Raw genomic sequence first — 11553 nt, forward strand, 5'->3', positions numbered from 1 at the left:
GAGGGAAAGAGAAAGAAAGAAAGGAAGAAAGAAAGAAACCCTCACTGTTTGAAGATCCATATGTGCATGGAGTTTGAGTTGAAAGTTTATTGTAAGTATCTGCTAAGCCAGTGTTTCCCAACCTTTTTTGAGCCGCGGCACATTATTCATGTTTTCAAAATTCTGGGGAACACTGAAGGGGGGGGGCGGGGGGCTAAAGAAAAGTTTGGACAAAAAAAATATCTCTTCCTCCATTTCACTCTATGTCTCTCTCCCTCTTTCTCTCTCTTCCTTCCTTCCCTTCTTTCTCTCCATCCCTCTTTCTTTCTTTCTTCCTCTCTTTTTTGCTCTCTTTCTCTCTCTCTCCTTCCCTCCCTCTATGTCTTTCCCTCTCCCTCCTTCCCCCCTTTCTTTCTCTCTCTCTCTTGCTTTCTTTCCCTCTCTTTCTCTTGCTTTCTTTCTCTCATTCTCTCTCCCCTCCTTTTTCTCTCTCTTTCTCTCTCGTTCACCACGCCAGCAACAGAGAGAAAAAGAGCGAGAGAGAGCCGGAGAGAGAGTGGAGTGCGCAGCAGCCATCAGCCTCCTCGCCCTCCCAGACGTCCCCAGCGCCCGGCCTCGCGCCGCCTCCCGTTAGCCCAGCCGAAAGCCACACAGTCCCGGACTCCCGGATCGCTCGCTTCTCCGGCCAGCGCGGCGCTTTCCTGGGCAGATGGCTTTGCTGACCGGAGAAGCGAGCGATCCGGGAGTCCGGGACTGTGTGGCTTTGCGCCATGAAGAGAAAACGGCAGCAGGGAAAAGTCGGCCGTTTTCTCTTCATGGCGCAAAGCCACACAGGAGGCGGATTGCTTGCCGGATTGCTTGCCCCAAGGCAGGAGGCGGAGGAGAGTGGGCGGATCGGGCGGGCAATGGGGCAGGGCGGAGAAGCCAGGGGCGCGTTTGGCCGGAGGCACTGTGGGGAGACAGGGGCAGGGAGGCGCGGCAGTAGGTGCCTCCGGCCAAATGCGCCCCTGGCTTCTCCGCCCTGCCCCATTGCCCGCCCGAGCCGCCCACTCTCCTCCGCCGCCTCTCGCTGCGGCACACCTGACGGTGTCTCGCGGCACACTAGTGTGCCGCGGCACACCGGTTGGGAAACGCTGTGCTAAGCTATCCTTCTCAGACTAAGCTAGTCAACAGTGGAGCTCAAAGAATGCCTGATAACGCATGTTCTCAGTTACAAAACATCTAGGTTTCTTTTCCTGCTACCAAAAACCTTCTGGGGTTCTTCGCAAGGGAGAAAGGGAGGGAGAGAGGGAAGGATAAACACTTTTATTCACACTTCATCCTCACTGTTTGGGGATCCCCATGTGCACTGAGCTTGAGTTGAGAACTCATTGAAAATGATGTTAGTATCTTTGCTCAGGCTAAGCTAATCAACGCTGGCGTTCTAAGAATGCCAGACAATCAGTGTACATGTTCTCAGTTTCAGCAGGAAACCTTACATTGTCTGGATTATTTTGGTGTCTCTAAACAGAGGGGAAAATTGCCAGAAAGGAGAAGGAGTGTACTAGGACAAGGCTGCCATGCAGAGGAAGGCAGAGATAGTCCTTGACTTATGACCACAATTGAGCCCAAAAGTTTAGTTGGTAAGCAAGAGTGTTGTTAAGTGAGTTTTACCACATTTTACTCAATCCATGACATTTCCTGGTTCTAACAGTGATGTGCAAGCTAGAGAAATACACATCTGAAGGTATGTGTAAAGTTCTAATGTACAGAAGTTATGGCTTAAATGTATGGCAGAAACTGGACTCTGGGTATGCTTTTCTAAATGCAGTAAGTGATGTTGAGTGGTGTGTATGTTTTAGGTGTGTTCACATGCAGTATATATAGCAGATAACCTATTTTTTGTGTGCCTGTGTGTAATATGTATGTACACATATGGCATATATACATAGGATTAAACTTGTAGTAGAAAATAGACAGGGATATTGTATCTCATTTGAGGTGAGGAGACACCAGGCACCCTAACTCTAGCTGTGAGTGATGTCAAGTTGGCCATGCCCACCTAATCACATGACTACCCAACAAACCCCATCACATCACCGCAAAGCCATTCCCACCCAGCCACGACTGCCAAACCACTCCCACTCAATCACATGACCATAAAGCAATGCCCATCATCACATGTGCATCAAACCACACCCACAAAATCAGCCACGCCCAGAGTAGCAGTAAAAAAATAATTGGAACCCAACCATGGGATTCACGTGAACATTCATATAAGTGGAGTGATTATGTTTGCATTCTAATTAACATTTTCATTTCTCAGCATTACCACTTTTATGACCAATGGGAACACTTTTAATGGGCGTATTTTGGTGGTTATTCCTGCTCTTTAGACTTTTTATTTTTCTCTTAGATTTCTTGCACTTTTTCAGATTTCGAGATTTCCCCCAAGCCTGACAGGGCAAGGAGGTAAGCATTAACAGGATGAATGTTCAAATGTTTATGATTTATAGTAATGAAAATTTGTTTTGTCATTCTGAGGAAAGCAATAGTTCTGAAGGACATCACTGCACATGACCCATGACTGCCTGATTAAATTTCTCAGAAAGGAGCTAACAGAGTCAATACCCTTAATGCAATTCAGTTAGCTCAGATCACTTCCTATTTAAAAAACCAGATTAACCATGTATTGTGGAAATTTTAGACTTTATTTATATGTTGGACTGTAAAAATGTGGAATCTGAGTTTCAGCCAATATAAACAGTCAAGGTGGCTTCCACTAGTAAAACGGTATACAACACATAAAACACAGCAATAAAATCAATACAATTAAAGTCAAATCAAAATTAAAATGAAGAGAATCTGAATCAGTTCAACTGTTCAGTTTGGCAAACGAAAGAGGTGAGAGAGGTTTTTCTATTTATGAAATACTGGGAAGTGAAGGGCCATCAGGGTGGAGAATTTTAGGGAATAAAGAATTCCTCATCAGAAAGGCCAAGTGTGTAATCACAGGGACATTTTCCAAGGCCCTCTTCTGCTTCTCTAAATAACCAGGCAGCTTCAGAAAAGGTAAGTCAGGACCAAAGCCACATGGCAATTTACCTCACCGTGGTCATGTGATCCAAATTCTTGACAAACGATCCATATTTATGACAGTTGCAGTGTTACAGGGTCATATGCAGGCAGGGGTTCCTCTTCGCCAGTGCTACCAAATCACTCCTGGTGACCGGTGTGGGTACATACGTGTTCGGCGGGCAGACACGCGTGTCGGTACAAGATTCAGCTTCTGCACATGCGTCGGAAGCAAAATCTTGTGCAAGGATATGAGCGAGAGCGAGATTTTGGCGATTTCCCCCAAAATTTTGCTCTTGTGTGCATCCTCACACAAGATTTAGCTTCCGGCACATGCACACAAGCTGAATCTCGCACTAATGCCCGCGCTCGCCCACTGGTCAGCTGGAGCTGTGTGTGTAGCTCTATTTTTGCTACCGGGATGCCATATTGGGGCATACCAGCTGCAACCCGCTACTGGTCATGTGATCCCTTTTTTGGGCAAGCAAAGTCAATGGGGAATCCAGATTCACTTAACAACCTGGTTTGTTACTAACAACTGCAGGGAGTCATGTAACAGCTGAGGCAAGAAAGGTCATAAAACTCATTTAACAAAAGTCTCATTTAGCAACAAAATTTTTGGGCTCAAGTGCGAGGATAAGTTGAGGACTATCTGTATTTGATTTTCACTGGAATAAGTTGGGAGGGTCTCCTTGCTTCCAGCCCCACGGGATCTGAGCTCACCAATCATCTTTTTCAACCTCTTTTATGAAAAATATTTTTATGCTATAACTGCATCTACCAGAAGGATTTTTCTGCATTAATCTAGTTGATTTCTACTTTCAGTTTAGAAATTATGAACAACTCTTGCTTTTTCATTGATTTCAGACATGGTCTCTCTTTTTTTTGGAGGGGGGGTGTCATTGTAATTGGCATTTGTTATGCTTTTGTCTTTCTTCTTTTCCCTTCCTCATCTGCCAGGCCTAATTTGGTTAATAAAATATCTTTTATTTTTTTAAAATATAGCACCCCAAACCATCATCTTGAACAAGTGAGTAGAAGGACAATAATAACAATTGGAGTACGATTTGCAGATAATATTGCAAAGGACATTAGTACTGGTTACAATTCTTCGGAGAGGGGTGGCATACAAATCTAATAAATTATTATTATTAATTCTTCATAAACACAGACATACACACCACACACACTTACAAAAACACTTCATTTTATTTTAACTTGCATACTTTTGAAGAAAAGATTCCACTAATCAATCCCAGTTGCAAAATAATTTTTAAATATTTTTCACAGGATTTATTAGAAATATTTCCTGTATAAGTACAGAAACAATACAGTGATGGGCTCCTACGGTACAGTCAGGTACACAGAAGTCTTATGTGCCCTCTGATTTGGCTCTATGTGCCACAGGTTCGCCATCACAGGTATAGGATTTCCTGCCTGAGCCGGGGGTTGGACTAGAATACCTCCAGAGTCCCTTCCAACTCTGCTATTCTATTCTATTCTCAGCAAAAAATAACAAATGAAATTGTCTTGTTTTTCAGGTCACGATCTTCCACTTTTTTCCCTTGATTTTTGCAGCAAAGAACTATGTTTTTTGTGATCAGCTTGTTTAAAGTGAAAATGATCGATCACATGGACTAGCCCATGTGGTGTTTCCCAAGCATCTGGGAGATCTCAAACTCATTTGTCAAAGAAATGGATGTGAGAAAATATATGGGGGAGGGTTCCCCTAGCAAATGAGTTTAATCCTGTAACATTGTGAATATTTAATACGTTTTGACTAGGATTAATGCAGTACTTGGGGAAGCAATTTTTCCAACCACTGGAACAAAATTAAGTAAAAACTTTTCCACATTTATTCAGAATATTTCCAATCACCTGCAATTTTTTTTACTTTCTAATCCTCTTTTCTCTGTCTCACCCAGATAGTGTTTTAACTGTACTGAAATCCCACTGCTTTCAGTAGGAAATATATTTACTTAACTTGGAATCTATACAATGTATGCTTAAAAAAGGATAGCTGTTCCCCAGAGAACTGTAAAATATTTTCCCAACGACTGAGGAACCATGATGACCAGCCTCCACCAAGAGTGAAAACGATTTCTACATTCAGAAAAGTGGCACTGATGCAGGTACTCAATTACTGCCTCCAACTTCACACGGTAGGTGGCAAATAGAAGAAATAACGGGTCTTGTCAAATGAAAAGATCTGGAGATCTTGAAAGCTTATAACTTTTGTAATCTCTGACATGGCCTAAAAAGATATTACTCTAAGACTCTAAAAATCAAGTTATGAATATACCTAGGAACAAAAATAATTCATTTTCTTCTCTAATTTACAGCGCAAATTATATTCAAACCCTATAAAATTTTCCTCCAATGAAGCTTGATTCCTAGCCCACATCCATAACTTCTTGGTTGACGTGTCTATGGGAATGGCTTGCCATTGCTTTTTTCCAGGATACTTTTTTCCAGCTTTCAATCTAGCCTGCAAACTTTCTTTTGGGTGACTTTCATAGCTAATTCCTTTTGTGTTTCTGCCGATAAATGGATTTGGTTTTGTTTGATTTTAGGGGTAAGGGCTAATTCTGGATCATTTCTTTAAGGATGCTATTCAAATCCAGCCATTTTGAATTGTCAGCCATGATTTGTGTGTGAACTCTACCATTTAATGATCCATCCAATATGCTGAAATAGGAAATGCTTCATAATTCTTATCAAATTCATATTGTACAGTGGAAGTGTCAGAGGTAGGAATCAAAACAGATGATCAAAAATTCTCAACAGAGCTGGTAAATGATTTCAGAATCTTTTAATCCAGATAGTGAAAAATTGGATTGCCGTGTGTTAGCTTTCTGTCTTGTTCATTCCTCACAAATTATTTGATACGTAGGTTAAGTTACAAGTAACAGACAGGAACAGTAAATAAGATAGAGACCATTAAAATTTAAGATTCATTTGAAATAATGAATAGCAAAGATTAGCACCAAAGATTGCAATACTCAATATCGCTAAATATTGGTATCTTTGTGACCTAACTGTGTTTATGGCTTTCTTAAATTTCCAGCTCAGCAATTTTCCATTTTGTCTTTTTTAAAAATAAAACTATTTAACTGATTTCATTTTGATTACAGCTATTTAACAAACATTAAATGCATTGAAAAGTTACATTTCTTCCTTCTGAATTATACTTTTAGCCTTCCACTCAGGTATGCAATAGGATTGCTGATTTTACGGTTAATTATACATGATAATATTTAACGGTATATTTTAACTGGAGAGAAAGTATTTTTTTGCATTGTCCTGCATTGGTGCTTCCAGGAAGCCCAACAAATTGAAGATGGCGTGGTCAAAGAGTGACAGCAGTAGAGCTGGTGAATGAATCGCATGATACGAAGTAAAATATTTTAACTCTGAAAGAATTCAAAGCTATTTAAGTGACAATGTACTCAGAAGAGTCTTTCCAGATTCTCTATTATTAAAAATGGGATCAAAAGAGAACAAAGATGAAACTGAGAAACAGGCTTGTTTGAATATGGATTTAAAATTGGCAGGATACAAGAATGATATTGACAAAGATGTTATATAGAATTTACAAGTGAAAGCAGTTGATGTTTGCATAGCTAAAAGCAACATACAAATAAGAAACCCAAATAACTTAAATGTGTGGAATTCAACTCAGAAAGGTGACTTGGATAACTTTTAGGTATCAAAAATGATACCTCTATGGATTTCCTAAGAAAAGACAGAGAGAATGAAATCAGCTTCTGAAACACTACTTTAAAAGAATAAATTTCAAGATTTTCAAAAATGAAAACATTTATAAAATTGTCTTATTTGACTAAGGTTAAAGCGTACATGATTTTTTTTCCTAGCAATTTTTAAACACCTTTTTCTTGACCAGGACTGAATGATTCACTTATAGATATCGTCTTACAAACCTAATTGGTTCCCGGGGGAGGTTTGTAAGACGAAACATTGTTTCCCATAGGAAACAATGTAATATCAATTAATCCGTGCAAAAAACCCCCAAAACCCTGCAAAAAAAACGCCGCGGCCCGGCTGTCACCTTTTGAAACAGCCGGGGGGGCTTCTCAGCATCCTCCTGAACCCAAACGCCAAACCCGAACTTCCGGGTTCGGGAGGCCGCCGAGGAGTCCCCTGGCTGTTTTAAAAGGTGACAGCCGGGCGGCGGGGCTTCTCAGCGGCCTCCCGAACCCGAACTTTTGCCGAACTTCGGGGTTTGGCAGGCCGCCGAGAAGCCCCGCTGCCCAGCTGTCGCCTTTTAAAACAGCTGGGGGGGCTTCTCGGCGGCCTCCCGAACGCTGAACCCGGAAGTTCGGGTTTGGCGTTTGGGTTCAGGACGCCGCTGAGAAGTCCCCCCCCCCCGGCTGTTTTAAAAAGCGACAGCCGGGCAGTGGGGCTTCTCGGCGGTGGCGGGTTCGTAAGAAGGAAAGTTTGTAAGAAGAGGCAAAACATTTCTGAACCCCGGGTTCGTATCTCGGGTTGTTCGTAAGACGAAGGGTTCGTATCACAAGGTACCACTGTACTAGTAAATTATGAGAAGAGATTAATTTGTAGTATTTTTTAGAAGTAGTGATGTTATTAAAATTGAAAGGAAGTGTTAAACTAGCGAAGGAGTTTCTGAAATGAAGAGAAGATAGTAAGAGATTAATTTGAGGAATGTTACTTGAAGGGATTAAATTTCAATGTTGCTTTGGTCAGTTCTTAATTAAATCCTTTATGATTAACTTTGAATGACAAGGCTCTGAAGGTCTGTTTATAAATGTAAAACATGAATAGGATTGTTTTGGACATTTTTAGAGAAAACAAGTCACATGTACAGGAATATATTTGTTTAAGGTGAATACACACACAAAAATAAATCATAAATAAAATAAGAGCGCTGTTGTGAATGCAGACTGTAGGGTTTAGCTATCAATGAACCCTAGAAGACTCACTGTAGTGGAAACAAAAGCAATTTATACATAGAAAAAATATAGAAAAATCTCACTTCTATTGAAACCACAGCTTGAGGAAAGTTAATTCTTTTATGATTTAAAGGCTTGTTTTACTCAGAGCAGGCTAGAATAGCAGATTGTAATGCAGTTTACTTTATAATTCATATTTTAATTTGTTTAATATTTGTAAAGCCAATCAAGACAAAACATTCATGCAAGATCTGTCTTTGGGGGATTCTCTGCCTGGACTGGAAGCAGTTGTGGTCAGTTGCTGGGGACCACATCACTACTGTCCTTCTGTTGGATTGGACTTTTAGTCATAGTAATCTGGTAATCTGTGTTGAGGCAATAACCCTCTTTTTTGATGCCATATTTTCCTGCTTTTGTGGCTACTATTTCGGAAAGCAGCATAAAACAGCGGCGGTTCCCCCTGTGCTTTGGTCTCTCCAGATGCTCCTGCTTAATTTATAGTTCCAAGATTCTCCAAAATCTGTGAAACAGCAGCACCTGGTGGCAAATTGCACACATTGCATTGTACTCCAGCAAGGAGTGCATTTTTTGTTCCCAGAACCTTGAGTTCTAACATTTTAAAAAACATACACCAGATAGCAGAAAATGCAAACATTTGGATAATTTCACGTTCATTTTCAAACTTCTCAGATGTCAGAATTATATTTTAATAGTCTTTTCTTGTATAATCTTTCCTGGGTTAGACAGTTCTACAAACATCTGCATTTGTTTTTTCTATTACTAAAACATTACCGTATCCCTTTTATAAAATTTAGACACCACCCATCTCACTCTGAGCGTCAGTGTTTTGCATACAGATATCTTCAACAAACAAGGGTTGGTTTAATGACCATTTGAAGTTTTAATGGCATTGGAAAAAAGTGACTGGTTTTCAGATTTACAAATGTCACAGCATCTGCATCGTCATATGATCAAAATTCAGTTGCTTCGCAACCAATATTTCTTATGGCTGCGGTATCACAGGATCATCTGATCACCTTTTGCGATCTTCTGAGAAGCGAAATCAATAGGGAAGCCAGATTCACTTAACCACGTTACTAATTTAACTACAATGATTCATTGAACTATGACAAAAGTCATAAAATGGGAAAGGGGGAAATCACTTAACAAATGTCTCACTTAACAACAGAAATTTGGGGCTCAATTGTTGTTATAAGTTGAGAACTGCCTATATAACCTTGGATTACATAAATATTTTCCATTTACCTTGTCTTCTTTCTGAAAGATTTTAACGCTTAACTGGACATTGTGTACCAAGTTGTTTAATAAATCTTTACCCTCTTAAAGCTACAAATCTAAAGAATTAGATTTATTGGATTTATATACCGCCCCTCTCCGCAAACTCGGGGCAACTAAGCTTCACTGAACTAAAAATTATATCTAATAATCCTGATATCTAAAATTATTTTATTTATTTATTTAATTAGATTTCTAATTAAATAAATTAAACTGACTCAGGGTGGCCCATTTAAAAACTGCTGTGTTTAAAAATATTTTGTGCACAGGTGGCAAAACTCCCACTTTTTTTTTTAATATTATAAACAATGTGAGAAAAATACCTTCCACCACAATCATCTTTCAGAATTGGAAAGCATAGGTTTACAGCCGCATCAGATTGTAGGACAGAGAGAAGACTGCTCCAAAGTTTCACCTATTTTCAGTTTGCCTCTATGATGTTTTCTAAATGGATAGATATGAAGATTTTTTCACATACAAACACACAAATACCTGACACTGAGTTTTTCTTGCCTTCCTAATTATACCACTTTCTCCTATTTTGGATATTATTATTTTGATAAGCATACAGGTTTTCTAGAACCTTGTAAATATGTTTTTAAAAAAATCAAAGTACAATAGAGGATTATGGGATCAAAGCTAAGAGAATCATCAGGCTGTTGTGTTTCTTATACAAATATTTTAACATTTTTCCCCTTTGAGGTAAACCTTTTATTACCATTTTGTCTGAAGCAGGACTGAACATTCCTCTTACAACACAGGATTCAATCTGCTGGTATCACTAATGCCAAGTTTATATTAATTCTATTTTAATCTCTGTTTCCATTTCAGATCCAGGACTTTGATTCCATTTGTGAGAGCTTGTCAACATTTCATGACTTCCTGGTATTAGATCTTGCTTGCTTCTTGAACAGCTATATTACAACAACTCTGAGCTTGTAATCGCACAGCGCAATCCTATTCATATTTCTTGAATGCAAGCTTACTTGTTAGTAAGAGTGTTTCACACTGAGCTCAGTAACTTGCTCCTACATAAATAAAGGAATGCAATCCCAAAGTATTTACAAAAGTCTGAAAAATGATCGACCCTAATGAACTCCTAAGCATTTAATTAAAAAAGAGGAACAAGTTAATGTGACAAACACAGAAACCCACATTATTAAATTACACTTCTTATATAAAAATTTGAATATAACGCCCATTAAATCCAAGAAATTTACAAGACTTAGCATAGGCATTCACAAAGTTGGAATGATAAAACATGCATTGCAACACAAACCGAATGATTTATATATTGTAATATACAGTGATCCCCCCGAGTTTCGCGCTCTCGATCATTGCTAATCGCTATATCGCGATTTTTCCACCCGGAAGTAAAAACACCATCTGCGCATGCGCGCCCCTTTTTTCTATGGCCATGCATGCGTAGATGGTGGAGTTTGCGTTCCCGGGCAGATAAGCTGCTGGGCGGCTTCCCTGGGTCTTCCCCCTCTTGCTGGCGGGAGGGCGAGCGGCGGGCATCAGCGAAGAGCCGGGGTTTCCCCTTTACGTGGGCGGCCAGTAAGACCCCAGCGCCGCTTCCCAGCTGAGTCCCGAAGCCAAACGCGGAAGTTCGCCTTTGCCGTCTGGCTTCAGGACTCAGCTGGGAAGCGGCGCGAGCGAACGGCGTGGGCGGGCGAGCAGCAGCGAGGAGTTTGCGTGGGCGGTGGGGAAACCCCAGCGCCGCTTCCCAGCTGAGTCCCGAAGCCAAACGCGGAAGTTCGCCTTTGCCTTCTGGCTTCAGGACTCAGCTGGGAAGCAGCGCGAGCGAACGGCGTGGGCGGGCGAAGGGCGGGCGAGTGGCAGCGAGGAGTTTACGTGGGCGGTGGGGAAACCCCAGCGCCGCTTCCCAGCTGAGTCCCGAAGCCAAACGCGGAAGTTCGCCTTTGCCTTCTGGCTTCAGGACTCAGCTGGGAAGCGGCGCGAGCGAACAGCGTGGGCGGGCGAAGGGCGGGCAAGCGGGCAGGCGGCGGACAAGCGGCGGGCGGACAAGACAAGCGGCGGGCGCGGCAGCAGCGAGGAGTTTGCGTGGGCGGCGGGGAAACCCCAATCTTCGGCTCCTCGCTGCTGCGGCGGAAGTAAAAACACCATCTGCGCATGCGCAGATGGTGTTTTTACTTCCGCACCGCTACTTCGCGAAGAATCGATTGTCGCGAGGGGTCCTGTAACAGAACCCTCGCGATAATCGGGGGACCACTGTATATCAGATATATATAAGTCTGATGTTGGCATATCAGAATTGAAGGCTGAGGGT

General features: G+C 41.4%; 1 long non-coding RNA gene across 1 annotated transcript; it reads right to left on the reverse strand.

Moving 5' to 3' along the window:
- Nucleotides 1-2650: 2650 nt before the first annotated feature.
- LOC139156829 (uncharacterized) lies at nucleotides 2651-10843 on the reverse strand. Its single transcript, XR_011557382.1, has 2 exons — nucleotides 9584-10843; nucleotides 2651-8501 (listed from the first exon to the last, which is right to left on the reverse strand). It is a non-coding gene; the product is annotated as an uncharacterized lncRNA (long non-coding RNA).
- Nucleotides 10844-11553: the final 710 nt, after the last annotated feature.

Source organism: Erythrolamprus reginae, chromosome 1 (assembly GCF_031021105.1).
Source record: "Erythrolamprus reginae isolate rEryReg1 chromosome 1, rEryReg1.hap1, whole genome shotgun sequence".
Taxonomy (NCBI): domain Eukaryota; kingdom Metazoa; phylum Chordata; class Lepidosauria; order Squamata; family Dipsadidae; genus Erythrolamprus; species Erythrolamprus reginae.